The following is an 18260-nucleotide window of genomic DNA, read 5'->3' as shown; positions in this document are numbered from 1 at the left end:
AACAGGTCCATTTATTCCTTGTCCTATTAACTGTCTTTCTCCCCTATATTTGGTTGGTGGACAAGAAGGGAGATTGGAGGGTTTAAGAACCCTTATTAAAGTAGGTTTTGAAAAATCTAAGCCTAAGCTTGAATTACCCTAGATGCCTAGAACAAATGAAACTCAAGACGGATGATCAAAATGTGAATGCTTCACTCCTTCTTCAAAAGGGGAACAAGAATACCCTTGGCAGGGAAGAGAGAGGCAAAGATTAAAACAGAGACTGAAGGGACACCCATTCAGAGCCTGCCCCACATGTGGCCCATATATATACAGCCACCCAATTAGACAAGATGAATGAAGCAAAGAAGTGCAGAAGTGTAGATCGCTCCTGAGAGACACAGCCAGAATACAGCAAATACAGAGGCGAATGCCAGCAGCAAACCACTGAACTGAGAATAGGACCCCTTGAAGGAATCAGAGAAAGAACTGAAGAGCTTGAAGGGGCTCGAGACCCCATATGTACAACAACAATGCCAAGCAACCAGAGCTTCCAGGGACTAAGCCACTACCTAAAGACTATACATGGACTGACCCTGGACTCTGACCTCATAGGTTGCAATGAATATCCTAGTAAGAGCACCGGTGGAAGGGGAAGCCCTGGGTCCTGTTAAGACTGAACCCCAGTGAACTAGACTGTTGGGGGAGGGCGGCAATGGGGAGGATGGGAGGGGAACACCATAAGGAAGGGGAAGGGGATGTTTGCCTTGAAAGGGAATAACACTCAAATGTATATAAGAAATATTCAAGTTAATAAAAAAAAAAATCGAATCAAAGTTCGGTGAGAGGACAGTGTGTAAACTACAACACAGTCAATAAAATTTGAAAATGTAAAAAAAAAAAAAATCTCCCAACAACAACAACAACAAAAAAGCGCAGGACTAGATGGGCTTAAAGAAGATTTCTGTCAGACCTTCATAGAAGATCTCATACCAACACTGTCCAAACTATTCCACAAAATAGAAACAATACGAGCACTACCCATTTCCTTCTATGAAGTCATAATTACTCTTCAGCCTAAACCAAGGAAAGACCCAACAAAGAAAGAGAACTTCAGAACAAATTCCCTTATGAATACTGAAGCAAAAATACTCAATAAAATTTTAGCAAACTGAATCCAAGAACACATCAGTGATCATCTACCGTGATCAAGCAGACTTCTTCCCATGGAGGCAGTGATGGGATAATCTATGGAAATCCATCAAAATAATCCACTATATAAAAAAAAACTCAAAGAAAAAAAACACATGATCATCTCATTAGTTGTGAAAACAATTGACAAAATTCAACATCCTTTGATGTTAAAAGACTTGGAATGATTTGGAATTCAAGACTCATAGCTAAACATAGCAAAATACAGCAAATAGGTAGCCAACATCAAACACAATGGAGAGAAACTTGAATGAATCCCAACAAAATCAGGAATTGGACAAGACTTCCCACTCTCTGCCTATTTCAATATAGTACTCGAAATCCTACCTATAGAAATCAGACAGCAAAGGGGGGTCAATCTGATATAAATTGAGATGAAAAAGTCAAAATATCACTATTTGCAGATGATATGATGGTATACTTAAGTGACCCCAAATGATCTACCAGAAAACTACTAAGCCTGATAACTTAAGCAACGTGGCTGGATATAAAATTAACTAAAACAAACCACTAGGCTTTCTCTACTAAAAAAGACTGAGTAAGGTATTAGGGAAATGACATCATACACAGTACTCACAAAAATAAATAAATACCTCGGTGTGACTCTAACCAAGCAAGGGAAATATCTGGATAACAAACACTTTAAGTCTCTGAAAAGAAATTGAAGAATATCTCAGAAGATTGAAAGACCTCCCATGCTCATGTATTGGCAGAATTAATATTGTAAAATTGGCCATTTTGCCCAAAGCAATCTACAGATTCGATGCAATGCCCATCAAAATTCCATCTTAATTCTTCATAGAGTTAGACAGAACAATTTGAAAATCATTTGGAAAAACAAAAACATCAGAATGGCCAAAACTGTCCTGAATAGTAGAAGAACTTCTGGGGAATCACCATTGCTGACCTCAAGCAGTAATACAGAGCAATAATAATAAAAACAGTATGGTATTGGTACAGAGACAGGCAGGTAGATCAATGGAATAGAATAGAAGGCTCAGAAATGAACCCACACACCTATGGTCACTTGATCTTTGACAAAGGTCATGAAACTTTACAATGGAAAAAGCATTTTCAACAATGGTGCTCGTTCAACTGGAGGTCAGCATGTAGAAGAATGCAAATCAATTTGCTGTTATCACCCTGTACAAACCTTAAGCACAAGTGGATTAAGGACTTCCACACAAAACCAGATACACTGAAATTAATAGAAGAAAATCTGGGGAAGAGCCTCAAACTCATGGTCACTAGGGAAAATTTCCTGAAAAAAAACACAAATGACTTATGTTCTAAGATCAAGAATTGACAAATGGTACTTTATAAAATTGCAATGCTCCTGTAAGGAAAAAGACACTGTCATTAGGACAAAATGGCAACCAACACATTGGGAAAAGATCTTTAACAATGCTACATCTGATAGAGGCACTAATATCCAATATATACATAGAACTCAAGAAGTTCTACTCCAGAGAGCTACCCCATGAAGAAATGGGGTACAGAGCTAAACAAAGAATTCTCAGATGGGGAATATCTAATGACTGAAAAGTACATAAAGAAATGAATGTTCAAAATCCTTAGTCCTCAAGGAAATGCAAATCCAAATAAACCTGAGATTCCTCCTCACAACAAACAGAATGGCTAAGATCAAAAACTCAAGTGACAAGAGATGGTAGTTAGGATGTGGAGAAAGGAACATTCCTCCATTGTTGTTGGGATTGCTATCTGGTACAACCAATCTGGAAATCAGTCTGGAGGTTCCTCAGAAAATTGGATATTCCACTATCTGAGGAGCCAACTATACCTCTCCTGCACATAAACCCAAAAGATACTCCAATATATACCAAAGATTATGTTCATAGCATCCTTATTTATAGTAGCCAGAAGCTGCAAAGAACACATATGACGTTCATTAGAGGAATGGATACAGAAATTTTAGTACATATACACAATGGAGTAATTCTCTGCTATCAAAAACAATGACTTCATGAAATTCATAAACAAATTGATGGAAGTAGAAAATATCGTTTTGAGAGAAGTAACCCAATCACAAAAAAACACACATGGCATATACTCAATGATATTAGCCCAATAGCTCAAATTACTCAAGATACCATCCACAGACCACATGAAGCTCAAAAAGGATGAATAAATTGTGGATGTTTCAGCCCTTCTTAGAAGGGAGAACAAAAATATTCATAGGAGGAGATATGGAAGCAAAGTTTGGAGCAGAGACTGAAGGAATGGCCATTCAGAGACTGCCCCACTTGGGGATCCTGTCCATATATACAAACATCCATACATGCATATATAGATACATATAGATAAATAGATACATACATACATACATATATACATACGTACTTACATACACACAGATATATATATATATATATATATATAGATATATATAGAGAGAGGGGGGGAGGGAGGGAGAGGGAGGGAGGGAGGAGGAGAGAAAAGAGATGGAGAGAAAAGAGAGCCCCCAAATGTAGATAATATTTGAAGCCAAGAAGTTCATGCTGACAGCAGCCTGATATAACTGTCTCCTGAGAGGCTCAGCCAGAACATGACAAATGCAGAGGCAAATGCTAGCAGCAAAGCTTTGAACGACAAACTTTCCAAGGGTCCCCATTGGAGGAGTTAGAGAAAGGATTGTAGGAGCTATAGGGGCTTGCAACCACATAAGAACAATACCAACCAACCAGAACTCCCAGGGACTAAACAACCATCCAGAGTATGCATGGACAGACCCATGGCTCCAGCTGCATGTGTAGCAGAAGACAGGCTAGATGGATACCAAAGGGAAGAGAAGCACTTGATTCTGCCAAGTCTGGACCACCCGTTTAGAGGAAGACCAGGACGGGGAGTCAGGAATGTGGGGTGGCTGGGAAAGGTAACTCCCTCTTAGAAGTAGGGGAGGGCTGATGGAATAGGAGGTTATGGACCTGTAACTGGAATGAAAGGGAATAATATTTAAAATTCAAATTAAAAACATCCAATTAAAAATGGTAATAGACATTCTATTTCCTCTGGTTCCTGGTTAGTTATTTCTAATTAATCTTTGATTTTACGTTCTTTGATTTCTGACTTTGGTGCTAGAGGCTGATATATGAATTGACTTGAAGATAGTAAAATGGCTTCATAGGCTAGGTGATGGATAAAACAGGCTGTTTGGTTTAGCTGCTGCTGTGGACATATACAAATTCATATATATATATGAATACCAGAGTTCATTTGACAATAATTCCCATTCAGGAAAACTTCTATATGATGGGTTAGCAATTCTTTTCTCCAATCCTATTGAAAAAGACTAATAGTGTTTTATAAACAATCTTTTCTAACAGCCACTGATGACTGTTAGTTTAACATCACTGATGACTCTTCTTGATTTATAAACTCAGTGAATGATTTAAATATTGAAGAAAACGAAAAACTCTGTGGGATACCTTCTTAGCCATACTTGGACTATTATTTAGTTACAAAACTTGTGACATGATGTAGTTGGAAATAGTCTGATCATTTATTCATCAGGCACTGGGCAGATATCAATTTTTATGCTGTACTCATTTTGTTTTATACTGTATCATGTAGAATGAAGGTATATTCTACTGAGTACCAATCTCTTTTCAACCACTTCACTTTCTTTTGAGTTCTGAGGTTAAATTGTCAAACTCTATAATAGGAATAGTGAAGCTTTTTGGTGGCTTGTTATTACTCTTCATACACTAAAATTTGTACTTTGTGCATTAGTTATGCCTAATGTTTTGGCTTGCCATGCTTCCTGTCAGCAAACTGCTTTCTGGGTCTTTCTATCTGAAGTTTCTTCCAATGTCATCATAACCAGTAACTCAGTCACATTATTTAAATCCAGCTCTAGTTTCAGCTGCTGTACTAAAGGGGGCCTGAGAAAGTTACTGAGTATTGTATTACTACACACTTACCTAAAATTATATACAATGCATATCAAGCAGAAAACATATGATCATGAGTGTCTACAACCCACAGTACAGCATAGTATAACTCTTGCAAATACACATATATGTTTTAAACAACTTCAGCTGACATTTCTTCCCTTAAGAAGCATAAACTATCTAACAAAAATTCAATACCACATACAACAATCTTTTCAGGTTATTTTTCATGGATTTCAAGAAACACCCTCTCAAACAATGCAGGCTATCACTCATTTTGCCCTAGGTTAACCCTCGGGGTTTCAAGGTAAGACCCTATTGCTGAAGACCCCATATGATTCACACCTAATACTCTGAGGACTCAAGCAGGAATTGACTTTGAAAACTTTCTGAGGAATAATTCCGGAACTCTGAGGAATAGTACTTGATCACCAGGATGGCACAATAACCATAAGAGTAAAATAGTGGTACTGATATATTCACAGTAACAACAGCTCTCTAATCGGAATTAAGATCCATTCAACAGAAGGGTTACATGACTATTATTGGAAACCTCACCAGCTATTCAGGGCTAGTGAAGAAATGGATCTAAGAGGGGAGCTTACTGATATTACTTTACTATATTTAAGAAGGTTGCAAGGAAAAAAATCTTTCCTTAGTGCTAATAAGTCAAGTTATTCAAAGCTATTCTTTAATAGATAGAGAAATATTCAGTTAGGTAAAATGAGATCAGGAAACTAAGACAAGTTTGATTATGAAACACAACTTTATCTGGAGGTTTTTCCTACAGCCCTCGGGTTCTCTTGCTGTTCTCAGTTAAAGAGGAAAAAGCAACACTGACTGCTGAAAATATAAACTTTTCTTATTTCCAAAAATATTCTCATTTTGAAGATTCATATATTTAAATGTCTAAAGTCTGAAGCCTTAAGCAGTTTTGCCTTTTCAAAAGACAGAACTTGTGAAGAAGATTCATGATTTTATAAATATATCTAAAGCTTTCAGGGCTTCCCACATTTTAGGCAATTGTATGAAAAAATACTGGGTTTTATCTAATAACACACAGCACTTCCTTTCATGGGATAAAAGCTCATAAGAGTAGCACATTTCTGGATGCATAGAACCACTCCCAAGGAACATTACCAGCAACAAAGTATTTTGACATGACATTGTGCCAATCTATTCTACAAAAGACAGCTGAAGCAAAATACCATTCAATGAGTTGCTTTTAAGTCTTTGGTCAAGGCACGTTATAACTTATTCTGTTACTCACATAAATATATAGCAATTCATCCAGCTATTCTACTAAATTAAACCTCACCTAGGTCTGAAGATAAGTTTACAAATTGTCTGGAAAAAATTAGGACAGAGGGGCAAACACTTTTAGCAGTGCTGATATTTTAAGGTCTTTCGCAATTTCATATCTCTAATGTTATTGTCACGGAAATGGCAGAAACAAGAAATGATGACAATAGCTGTTAGCAATAGATCTATAGACACTGAAACTCAGTGCCATGGGTATCTTCTCCTTTCTTTCCATTTATGCTAAGTAAGACCAGCTTTTGAGGTGCTGGTGTTAACCTGCTGAGTCCAGCATGGCCTTGGTAGTGGGTGGAATGACATGATTCTTTCCCCTGGGATAGAATCAGCAGGCAGAGGACTCCAGGATAGTCAGTGGCTGCTGTGGGCATAAGGTTTGTTTGTATAATGTACACATTTTTACCTTCCTCCTTCAAGAAATGTCCTCCCTGTTAACATTAAGGATTCCATAATAATCAAAGACACCACAAGTTTAGGAGGCAAAGGTGTGACTAATATCTCAGCAAAATGCTAAAAGCTAAAGCCTTCAGTAGGGCCCTTAAGGCTGTGGAAAAGAAGTATAAATGCATGGGTTAAAAATACATAATTTTCCAACTATCCAAAATATAAAAATGCAATATGAATTATAAGAGGATCTTCTTGAACCTAAAGAAATAAACACATCTGTGAGGCAACTAGTCAGAAAGGTATTAAAGAGACCAGCTAGTCAGAAAGGTATTAGAGAGTGGTGATCACAGGAAATTCTATCCAGCTAATTTTTTTAGCTTACAAAGGCAGACAGATTTCTGAGTTCAGGGTCAGCTTGGGACAGAACAAGGTTAGGCCTAGGTGGGGTAGAAATGGTAAATACAGGGCAGGGTCTCACTTAGCTAACTTATCCTTTGTGCTTAAGTGAGGTAGGCAGATCTCTGAATTCTTTTGATATGTTAGAAAAAAAGTGCCTGTTGTCCCTCAAGAATCAAAAAGGTGGGTCCTGGCAGGCTGGTTCACAAGGTAATAAAAAAGAAACCTGGAGTAAATGACTGGATTGATATGCAAATAAAAGACTGGGTTTATGATCTGTAAGAGTTGAGTTATCCTGAGAATTCCTTAGAATAATAGCAAGAGAGAACTAGTGGTAGAACATAAAGAGTTGTCTTCAGATCCCTACAACAGATGAATATCAAAATATACAAAGAACTCAGTTAGACCGATAACCTATTAAAAAATGGAGTTCAGATGTGGAATTCACAGCTGTGTCTGGCTGAAAACACCTAAAACATCTTTAGATCCACCCTGAGCTTCACACCAGTGAAATGGCTAAGATCAAAAAACTCAGGGGACAATTTAACTTGTGGAGTCCTTCATTGTTTTGGGATTGCAGACTGGTACAACCATTCTGAAATCACTGGAGTTCCACAGAACATTGGACTCTTGAGGACCCATCTATACCTCTCTTAGGCAAAATAAAAGGCCAACATATAAAAAAGACAGATCCATTATGTTCATAGCAAAATCCAACTGAGTTTTTGCCCTTCAGGAGGATAAAAATGTGGTACATCTACACAATGGAATATTACTCAGCTATCAAAAACAATTTTAAAATTCATAGGAAATGGATGGATCTGGAAAATATCATCATCTGGTGATTAGACTAAAAGAACACACATTATACACTCATTGAATAGCTACCCAAATGCAATTGCCCTAGATGCAGAACACATGAAACTCAAGGCGGATAATTTCCTTCATCAGAAGGGGAACAAGAATTTTGTTTTAAAACAGAGAAGGAACACCCATTCAGGACCTGTCCCACTTATACTGCCATCTTAGACAAGATGGATGAAGCAAAAGTCAGGCCAACAGGAACCGGATGTATCTCTCCTGAGGAAGAATACAACAAATAGATAGGCAAATGCCAGCAGCAAACCACTGAACTGAGAACAGGACCCCTGTTGAAGGAATCAGAGAAAGGACTGAAAGAGCTTGAAGTGGTTCGAGACCCCAAATGAACAACAATGCCAAGCAACCAGAGCTTCCAGGGACTAAGCCACTACCCAAAGACTATACATGGACTGACCCTGGGCTCCAACCTCTTAGGTAACAATGAATAGCCTAACAAGAGCACCAGTGGAAGGGAAGCCCTTGGTCCCCTGCCAAGACTGAACCTCAGTGAATGTTGTTGGGGGGGTGGTAATGGGGGGATGGGGAGGGACACTATAGAGGGGGAGGGTTAGGGGGATGTTTGCCAGGGGGAAACCAGGAAAGGGAATAACATTTCAGAAATAAATAAAAATATCAAGTTAATTAAAAAAAAAAAAAAAGGTGTCTCAAGCAGAACATAGACGACCGGCTTGGACACACAATTTAACTTTGAGTTGCTTGTTTTCTTTGCTACCAGACACCCCTTCTCTTAGAACCCCTCTCCAAAATAAGGCCATGACAGATGGCAAAATCAACTGAGTTTTTGAGGAGGGGAAAAACATCTTTGCACTTCAAATTAAATGGAAATAACTTCTGATTAGACTAAATATTCAATAATAGACAACAGAGTGCAAAGTTTTCCATAGGAATTCATTTTGGAAGGACCATCGGAGCACTTATCTGCATCTCTTCGGTCTCAGATTCATTCAGGAGTGTGCGCATGCTCTCCACTACCTGCAAAACTGATCAACCAATGCAAAGAGCATTTGTCCATGTCTACCTGTAAATCTAGCCCTGCAGCAGTCACTGCAGCAGTTGCTGACTGGCCACTCAGTGGAACTGAGTGGAAATCATGCATTTTCACACTTTCCCTTTGCTTGGACTATTAACTTGTGGAAAGATTACTCTCAAAACAATTGATGTATCCATTCAAACAAATGTCATTCTCAGTATTTAATTAGTATTACTTATGTGTATTTGCTGAGCATCTGATCTACTTTGTAGGAGTTTATTGACTAAGAAAACCCACACAGCTGGCTTATGTAACTTGGCATCTTGCCCTGGTCCATAGTCAAACTTAACTTGCAGTTGTCTTACATTTGGTATCACTGCCAGGCAATCTGCTGCGGAGATCCTTAGCATGCTGTATCTAAATTTAAGAGAAAGCACTGGAATTCCAGTTTTGCTTTCTTTATAACTTCTCGAAGGAGACACCTTGTTAATTTTCCATTTGTTCTTTTTTTATATTTTATAGTGCCAACTTAAAGTCAGTGGCAAAGTCAGACTACTAGAGGCTAATTGTCTTTTACTTAGAAATATATTTTCTTTATTACCATCAAAGAACAATTGAAGTTATCAAGGTAAAAATAAGCCATTTCCCTGGCTATGATGGTTGGACTTATGAATTTCCTTAAAATAGCATTGCTTGGGCATCTATTAAGCATGCACATTATGGTACTCTTTCTATTTAATTAAATGTGCTATTAGTTAACTATTCCTCTGAAGAGTTGGAAAGCTCTATCCCTTTCACCCCAGATTCCTTTCCTGCAGGTGATTTTCCTTCTTTCAGACTGAACAAGTTCTAACACAAATATTGAATGAATGTAGTCTTACTTACAAATACTTTTCATTTTAAACATTAGTAATAAAAAAGTGACTTATCTTATTTATGTTCTACCGTTTATGCACATTCACATTTCTCTTTCCATTGCAGTTAAGTCAGGGTCCATAGTTGAGGCATGCTTGTTCTTTATTAGATCCTTCTGTAAAACAATCATGTTTTGAGTGTTGAGTACCAAATGTTCCAAGATGTAGTTTTTATTTGCTCATTTGATTCATTATTTTAACAATTTATTTTTTGAACAGCTTAAAAAACAAACTGAGATATAATTCATATACCATACATTGTACCTCATTCAAAATGTACTCCTAATGCCTCCAGGGACTACAGAGATGGTTCTTTGTTTAAGAGAATGTACTGCCCTTACACGTGACTAAACTTTGATTTTTCAGGATCTATGTAACTCCAACCTGATGTTTGTGGCCTCCTTGGACATGTACATTCACATGTACATATCCAACCACATACTTAAAAATAAAAAAATATTGAATATTCACAGATGTATGTCTATAACCACATTTATTTTGGAAAAGTATTTTTTCTTGATGTATTCTCACATACTCTGTGTGAAATCAGTTGACTCTCTTTTCCTTTCAATTGGCCTATTCTATAATATGTGGGTGTGTGTGTTTCTGTGTGTCTGAGTATGTTTGTGTGTGTGTGTGTGTGTGTGTGTGTGTGTGTGTGTATGTGTGTATGTAAGTGTGTATGCATGTGTTTATGTCTGTATCTGTGTGTGATTTCTCACAGTTTAAGTCTGGCTTAAGCAGATACATTGTTGGGATATCATAAGTGAAATGTTGCTGTCATTTAAATACAATTTTGCAGTTGCTTTCCTGATCTCTTCTTGGCAAATTTTGGGCCCCTCTTTCTGATGTTTTCTGAGCCTTAGATGTAGAAGTTGTATTGTAATTTGTTCCTAGGTATTGAACAATATACAATCAATTCTTCTCTGAAATTGGACCACTAATATTTACTTTTTTTTTCTTTTCTTCCCTCCATCTTTATTAAATTGGGTATTTCTTATTTACATTTCAATTGTAATTCCCTTTCCCAGTTTCCAGGCCAACATCCCCCTAACCCCTCCCACTCCCCTTCTATATAGGTATTCCCCTCCCCATCCTCTCCCCATTACCACCCTTCCCCGAACAATCACATTTACTGGGGGTTCAGTCTTGGCAGAAACAAGAGCATCCCCTTCCACTGGTGCTCTTACTAGGCTATTCATTGCTACCTATGCAGTTGGAGCCCAGTTTCAGTCTATGTATGGTCTTTGGGTAGTGGCTTAGTCCCTGTAATCTCTGGTTGGTTGGCATTGTTGTTCATATGGGATCTCAAGCCCCTTCACACTCTTTCAGTCTTTTCTCTGAATCCTTCAATGGGGTCCCGTTCTCAGTTCAGTAGTTTGCTGCTGGTATTCGCCTATGTATTTGCTGTATTCTGGCTGTGTCTCTCAGGAGAGATCTACATCCGGTTCCTGTCAGCCTGCACTTCGTTCCTCCATCCAACTTACCTAGTTTGGTGGCTGTATATCTATGGGATTCATGTGGGGCAGGCTCTGAATGGGCGTTATTTCAGCCTCTGTTCTAAACTTTGCCTCCCTATTCCCTCCCAAGGGTATTATTGTTCCCCTTTTAAAGAAGGAGTGAAGCATTTCCATTCTTTGTCATCCTTCTTGAGTGTCATCTATTCTGTGAATTTAGGGTAATTCGAGCATTTGTGCTAATATCCACTTATCAATGAGTGCATACCATGTGTGTTTTTCTGTCATTGGGTTACCTCACTCAGGATGATATTTTCCAGTTCCATCCATTTGCCTATGAATTTCAGAAAATCATTGTTTTTGATAGGTGAGTAGTAATCCATTGTGTAGATATACCACAATTTCTGTATCCATTCCTCTGTTGAAGGGCATCTGGGTTCTTTCCAGCTTCTGGCTATTATAAATAAGGCTGCTATGAAAATAGTAGAGCATGTGTCTTTGTTATATGTTGGGGCATCTTTTTGGTATTTGCCCAAGAGAAGTATAGCTAAGTCCTCAGGAAGTTCAATGTCCAATTTTCTGTGGAACCTCCAGACTGATTTCCAGAATGGTTGTACCAGTCGGCAATCCCACCAACAATGGAGAAGTGTTCCTCTTTCTTCACATCCTCGCTAGCATCTGCTGTCACCTGAGTTTTGATCTTAGCCATTCTCTGGTGTGAGGTAAAATCTCAGGGTTGTTTTAATTTGCATTTCCCTTATGACTAAAGATATTGAACATTTCTTTAGGTGTTTCTTTGCCATCAGCATTCCTCAGCTGTGAATTCTTTGTTTAGCTCTGAACTCCATTTTTTAATAGGGTTATTTGTCTCCCTGTGGACTAACTTCTTGAGTTCTTTGTATATTTTGGATATAATCCCTCTATCCGTTATAGGATTGGTAAAGATCTTTTCACAATCTGTTAGTTGCCGTTTTGTCCTAACAAAAAAGTTGTCCTTTGCTTTACAGAAGGTTTACAGTTTTGAGATCCCATTTGTCGATCCTTGATTTTAGACCACAAGCCATTGGTGTTTTGTTCAGGAAATTTTCTCCAATGCCCATGTGTTCAAGATTCTTCCCCACTTTTTCTTCTATTAGTTTGAGTGTATCTGGTTTGATGTGGAGGTCCTTGATCCACGTGGACTTAAGCTTTGTACAGAGTGATAAGCATGGATCGATCTGCATTCTTCTACATGTTGACCTCCAGTTGAACCAGCACCATTTGCTGAAAATGCTATCTTTTTTCCATTGGATGGTTTTGGCTCCTTTGTCAAAAAATCAAGTGACCATAGGTGTGTGGGCTCATTTCTGGGTCTTCAATTCTATTCCACTGGTCTATCTGCCTGTCTCTGTACCAATATCATACAGTTTTTATCACTATTGCTCTGTAATACTGCTTGAGTTCAGGGATAGTGATTCCCCCGGAAGTCCTTTTATGGTTGAGGAAATTTTAGCTCTCCTTGGTTTTTTTGTTATTCCAGATGAATTTGCAAATTGTTCTGTCTAACTCTTTGAAGAATTAGATTGGAATTTTGAAGGGGATTGCATTGAATTCGCAGATTGCTTTTGGTAAAATGGCCATTTTTCTATGTTAATCCTGCCAATCCATGAGCATCGGAGATCTTTCCATCTTCTGAGATCTTCAATTTCTTTCTTCAGAGGCTTGAAATTCTTGTCATATAGACATTTCACTTGATTGTTTAAAGTCACGCCGAGGTATTTTATATTATTTGGGACTATTATGAAGTGTGCCATTACCCTAATTTCTTTCTCAGCTTGTTTCTCTTGTGTAGGGGAAGGCTACTGATTTATTTGAGTTGATTTAATACCCAGCCACTTTGCTGAAGGTGTTTATCAGGTTTAGTAATTCTCTGGTAGAACTTTTGAGATCACTTATATATACTATCATATCATCTGCAAACAGTGATATTTTGACTTCTTCCTTTCCAATCTGTATCCCTTTGATCTCCTTTAGTTGTCTAATTGCTCTGGCTAGGACTTTGAGAACTATATTGAATAAGTAGGGAGAGAGGAGGCAGCCTTGTCTAGTCCCTGATTTCAGTGGGATTGCTTCAAGTTTTTCTCCATTTAGTTTAATATTAGCTACTGGTTTGCTGTATATGGCTTTTACTATGTTTAGTTATGGGCCTTGAATTACTGTTCTTTCCAGGACTTTTATAATGAAGGGGTGTTGAATTTTTGTCAAATGCTTTCTCAGCATCTAATGAAATGATCATGTGGTTTTTATCTTTCAGTTTGTTTATATAGTAGATTACTTTCTGTATATCAAACCATCCCTGCATCCCTGGAATGAACCCTACTTGATCATGATGGATGACTGTTTTGATGTGCTCTTGGATTCAGTTTGCAAGAATTTTATTGAATATTTTTACATCGATATTCATAAGGGAAATTGGTCTGAAGTTCTCTTCCTTTGTTGGGTCTTTGTGTGGTTTATGTATAAGAATAATTGTGGCTTCATAGAAGTAATTTGGTAGCAGTCCATCTGTTTCAATTTTGCAGAATCCTTTGGATAGTATTGTTATGATGTCTTCTATGAACGTCTGATAGAATTCTGCACTGAACCCATGCTCTTTTTGGTTGGGAGACTTTTAATGACTGCTTCTATTTCTTTAGGAGCTATGGGGTTGATTAAATGGTTTATTTCTTCCTGATTTAACTTCGGTACCTGGTATCTGTCTAGGAAATTGTCCATTTCCTCCAGATTTTAAAGTTTTGTTGAATATAGGCTTTTGTAGTAGGATCTGATGATTTTTTGATTTTCCTCTGCCTCTGTTGTTATGTCTCCCTTTTCATTTCTGATTTTGTTAATTTGGACACACTCTCTGTGTCCCTTGGTTAGTCTTGCTAAGGGTTTATCTATGTTGTTGATTTTCTCAAAGAACAGCTTTTGGTTCTGTTCATTCTTTGTATAGTCCTTTTGTTTCTTCTTGGTTGATTTCAGCTCTGAGTTTGATTATTTCCTGCCTTCTACTCCTGGGTCTGTTTGTTTCTTTTTGTTCTAGAGCTTTTAGGTGTGCTGTCAAGCTGATGATATATGCTCTCTCATATTTCTTCCTGCAGGCACTAAGAGCTATGAGTTTTCCTCTTAGCACAGCTTTCATTGTGTCCCATAAGTTTGGGAATGTTGTACCTTTATTTTCATTAAATTCTAAGAAGTCTTTAATTTCTTTCTTTATTTCTTCCTTGACCGGGTTATAATTTAGTAGAGCTTTGTTCAACTTCCATGTATATATGGGCATTATTTCCTTATTGTTATTGAAGAACAGTTTTCACCCATAATGGTCTGATAGGATGCATGAGATTATTTCTATCTTTCTGTATCTGTTGAGGCCTGTTTTATGACTGATTATATGGTCAATTTTGGAGAAAATAACACGAGGTGGTGAGAAGAAAGTATATCCTTTCGTTTTAGGATAGAAAGTTCTATAAATATCTGTTAAATCCATTTGATTTGAGACTTTTCTTAGTCTGTCTATGTCTATGTTTCTGTTTCCATGATCTGTCCATTGATGAGATTGGGTGCAGTTTTGTCCTAATGACAGTGTCCTTTGCCGTACAGGAACATTGCAATTTTATGAGGTTCCAATTGTCAATTCTTGATCTCAGAGCATAAGTCATTGGTGTTTTGTTCAGGAAAATTTTCCCAGTAACAATATGTTTGAGGCTATTTCTCACCGTTTTTGCTAGCAGTTTGAGTGCATCTGGTTTTATGTGGAAGTCTTTGATCCTCTTGGACTTAAGCTTTCTACAGGGTTATAAGAATGGGACAATTTGCATTCTTCTACATGTGGACCTCCAGTTCTACCAGCACCTTTTGTTGAAAATGCTATTTTTCCCCACCGGATAGTTTTACATCCTTTGGCAAAGATGAAGTGACCATAGGTGGGTAGGTTCATTTCTGGAACTTCGATTCTATTGCATTGATCTTCTTGCTACCTGCCTGTGTCTGTACCAATACCATAGAGGGATTTTTTTCACTATTGCTCCCTAATACTTCTTGAGATCAGGGTTGCCAATTCCACCAGAAGTTCTTTTATTGTTGAGTATAGTTTTGGCTATCCAGGATTTTTTGTTATCCCAAATGATTTGCAAATTGCTCTTTCTAACTCTAAGAAGAATTATGTTGATATTTTGATGGGGATTGCATAGAACCTGTAGATTGTTTTTAACAAAATAACCATTTTTACTATATTAATTCCAATCCCTAAGCATGGGAGGCCTTTCCCTCTTTTGAGAGCTTCTTCAATTTCTTTCTTAAGAGACTTGAAGTGCTTGTCATACAGATCTTTCACTTGCTTGGTTAGAGTCACACTGAGGTATTTAGGACTATTGGGAAAGGTGTCCTTTCCCTAATTTATTTCTCAGCCTGTTTCTCCTTTGAGTATTATAAGGCTACTGATTTTTGAGTTAATTTTATACCCATCAATGTTGCTGAAGTTGCTTATCAGGCTTAAGATTTCTCTGGAGAAATTTGTGGGATCATGTGAGTATACTATAATATCATCTGAAAATAGTGGTATTTTGACTTATTCCTTTCCAAATTGTGTCCGTTTCATCTCCTTTTTTTCTGATTGCTCTGGTTATGACTTCGAGTACTATATTGATTAGGTAGGGAAAAAAGAGGGCAGCCTTGTCTAGTCCCTGACTTTAATGGGATTGTTTCAAGATCCTCTCCATTTAGTTTGTTGTTTATTTAGATTACTTTTAAAATATTTATGTATAAACCTTGAACTACTGATCTTTCTAAGACTTTTAACATGAAGAGGAGTTGAATTTTGTCAAATGTCTTCTCAGCCTCTAATGAGATGATCATGGGGTTGTTTTCTTTGAGTTTGTTTACATAGTGGATTACATTGATGGATTTCATATATTGACCCATCCTTGCATCTCTGTACCAAAGCCTACTTGACCAGGATGAATGATCATTTTGATGTGTTCTTGGATTTGGTTTGCAAGAATTTTATTGAATATTTCTGCATCAATAGTCATAAGGAAAATTGGGTTTTTTTCTCCCTTTGGTATAAGTGTAATTGTGGCTTCATAGAAGGAATTTGGTAGTGCTCCATCTGTTTCTATTTTGTGGAATAGTTTGGAAAGTATTGGTATGAGGTCTTCTATGAAGGTCTGATAGAATTCTGCACTAAACCCATCTGGTCCTAGGCTCTTTTTGGTTGAGAGAGTTTTAATAACTGCTTCTATTTCTTTAAGAGTTATGAGGTTGTTTGGATAGTTTATCTGTTCCTGATTTAACTGTGTTCCCTGGTATTTGTCTAGAAAATTATCAATTTCCTCCAGATTTTCAAGTTTTGTTGAATAATAGGCTTTTGTAGTAGGATTTGATGATTTTTTTGAATTTCCTCATATTTTTTGTTATGTCTCCCTTTTCATTTCTGATTTTGTTAATTTGGACATGCTGTCTGTGCCCTCTGGTTAGTCTGGCTAAGGGTTTATCTTACTTGTTGATTTTTTTCAAATAATCAGCTCCTGGTTTTGTTTATTCTTTGTTTCTACTTGGTTGATTTCAGCCCTGAGTTTGATTATGTCCTGCCTTCTACTCCTTTTGGGTGTATTTGCTTCTTTTTATTGTAGAGTTTTATTTGTGCGGTCAAGCTGCTGATGTATGCTCTCTCCTGTTTCTTTTTGAAGGTACTCAGAGCTATAAGTTTTTTTCTTAGCAAAGCTTTCTTTGTGTCCCATAAGGTTGGGTATGTTGTGCCTTCATTTTCATAAATTTCTAAAAAGTCTTTAATTTTTTTCTTTATTTCTTCCTTGAACAACTTATCATTGAGTAGAACATTGTTCAACTTCCATGTTTATGTGGGCATTCTGTCATTATTGTTGTTATTGAAGACCAGACTTAGTCCATGGTGATCTGATAGGATGCATGGGATTATTTCTATCTTCCTGTATCCGTTGAGGCCTGTTTTGTGACTGATTATATGGTCAATTTTGGAAAAGGTTCCATGAGGTGCTGAGAAGAAGGTATATCCGTTTGTTTTAGGGTGGAATGTTCTATAAATATGTGTTGAGGCATTTGGTTCATAACTTCTGTTAGTTTCTCTATGTCTGTGTTGAATTTTTGTTTCCATGATCTTTCCATTGATAAGAGTGGGGTATTGAAATCTGCTACTGTTATTGTATGAGGTGCAATGTGTGCTTTGAGCTATGCTAAAGGTTCTTTTATGAAACTGACGCGCTACCTACTGCGCTAATGAGGCACCTAAGGGTTCTTTTATGAATGTAGGTGCCCTTCTATTTGGGGCATAGATATTTAGGATTGAGTGTTCATCGTGGTTGTTTTTCCTTTGATGAATATGAAGTGTCCTTCCTTATCTGTTTTAATGATTTTTTTTTAGTTGAAAGTCGATTTTATTTAATATTAGCATTGCTACTCCAGCTTGTTTCTTGGGACCATTTGCTTGGAAAGGTGTTTTCCAGCTTTTTTACTCTGATGTAGTATCTGTCTTTTTGTCTGAGGTATTGAAAGATACCCGAAGGGGATCTTTACTCATGTCTCGGGAAGTCACGGACCCCAGACACATGAGAGACCAATCTTGACGCACTACACAAAGGCGAGGTTTAATACAGAGAGCTCTGGGTCTACATGTATCCCACGCAGGAGACAGAGGTGACAACCCTGAGTGTCTGGGAGAAGGACTATTTAAAGGAAGAAGTCACAAGCCCCAGTAGATGAGGGATGTCAAAAGAAAATACCAAAAATGTCACAAGGGGAAACTCTCAAAGTCACAGGATTGTTCTTAAGACTCTAGGGT

Source organism: Rattus rattus, chromosome 3, assembly GCF_011064425.1.
Source record: "Rattus rattus isolate New Zealand chromosome 3, Rrattus_CSIRO_v1, whole genome shotgun sequence".
NCBI classification, from domain to species: Eukaryota; Metazoa; Chordata; class Mammalia; order Rodentia; family Muridae; genus Rattus; species Rattus rattus.
Note: the sequence above shows the minus strand (reverse complement) of the source record.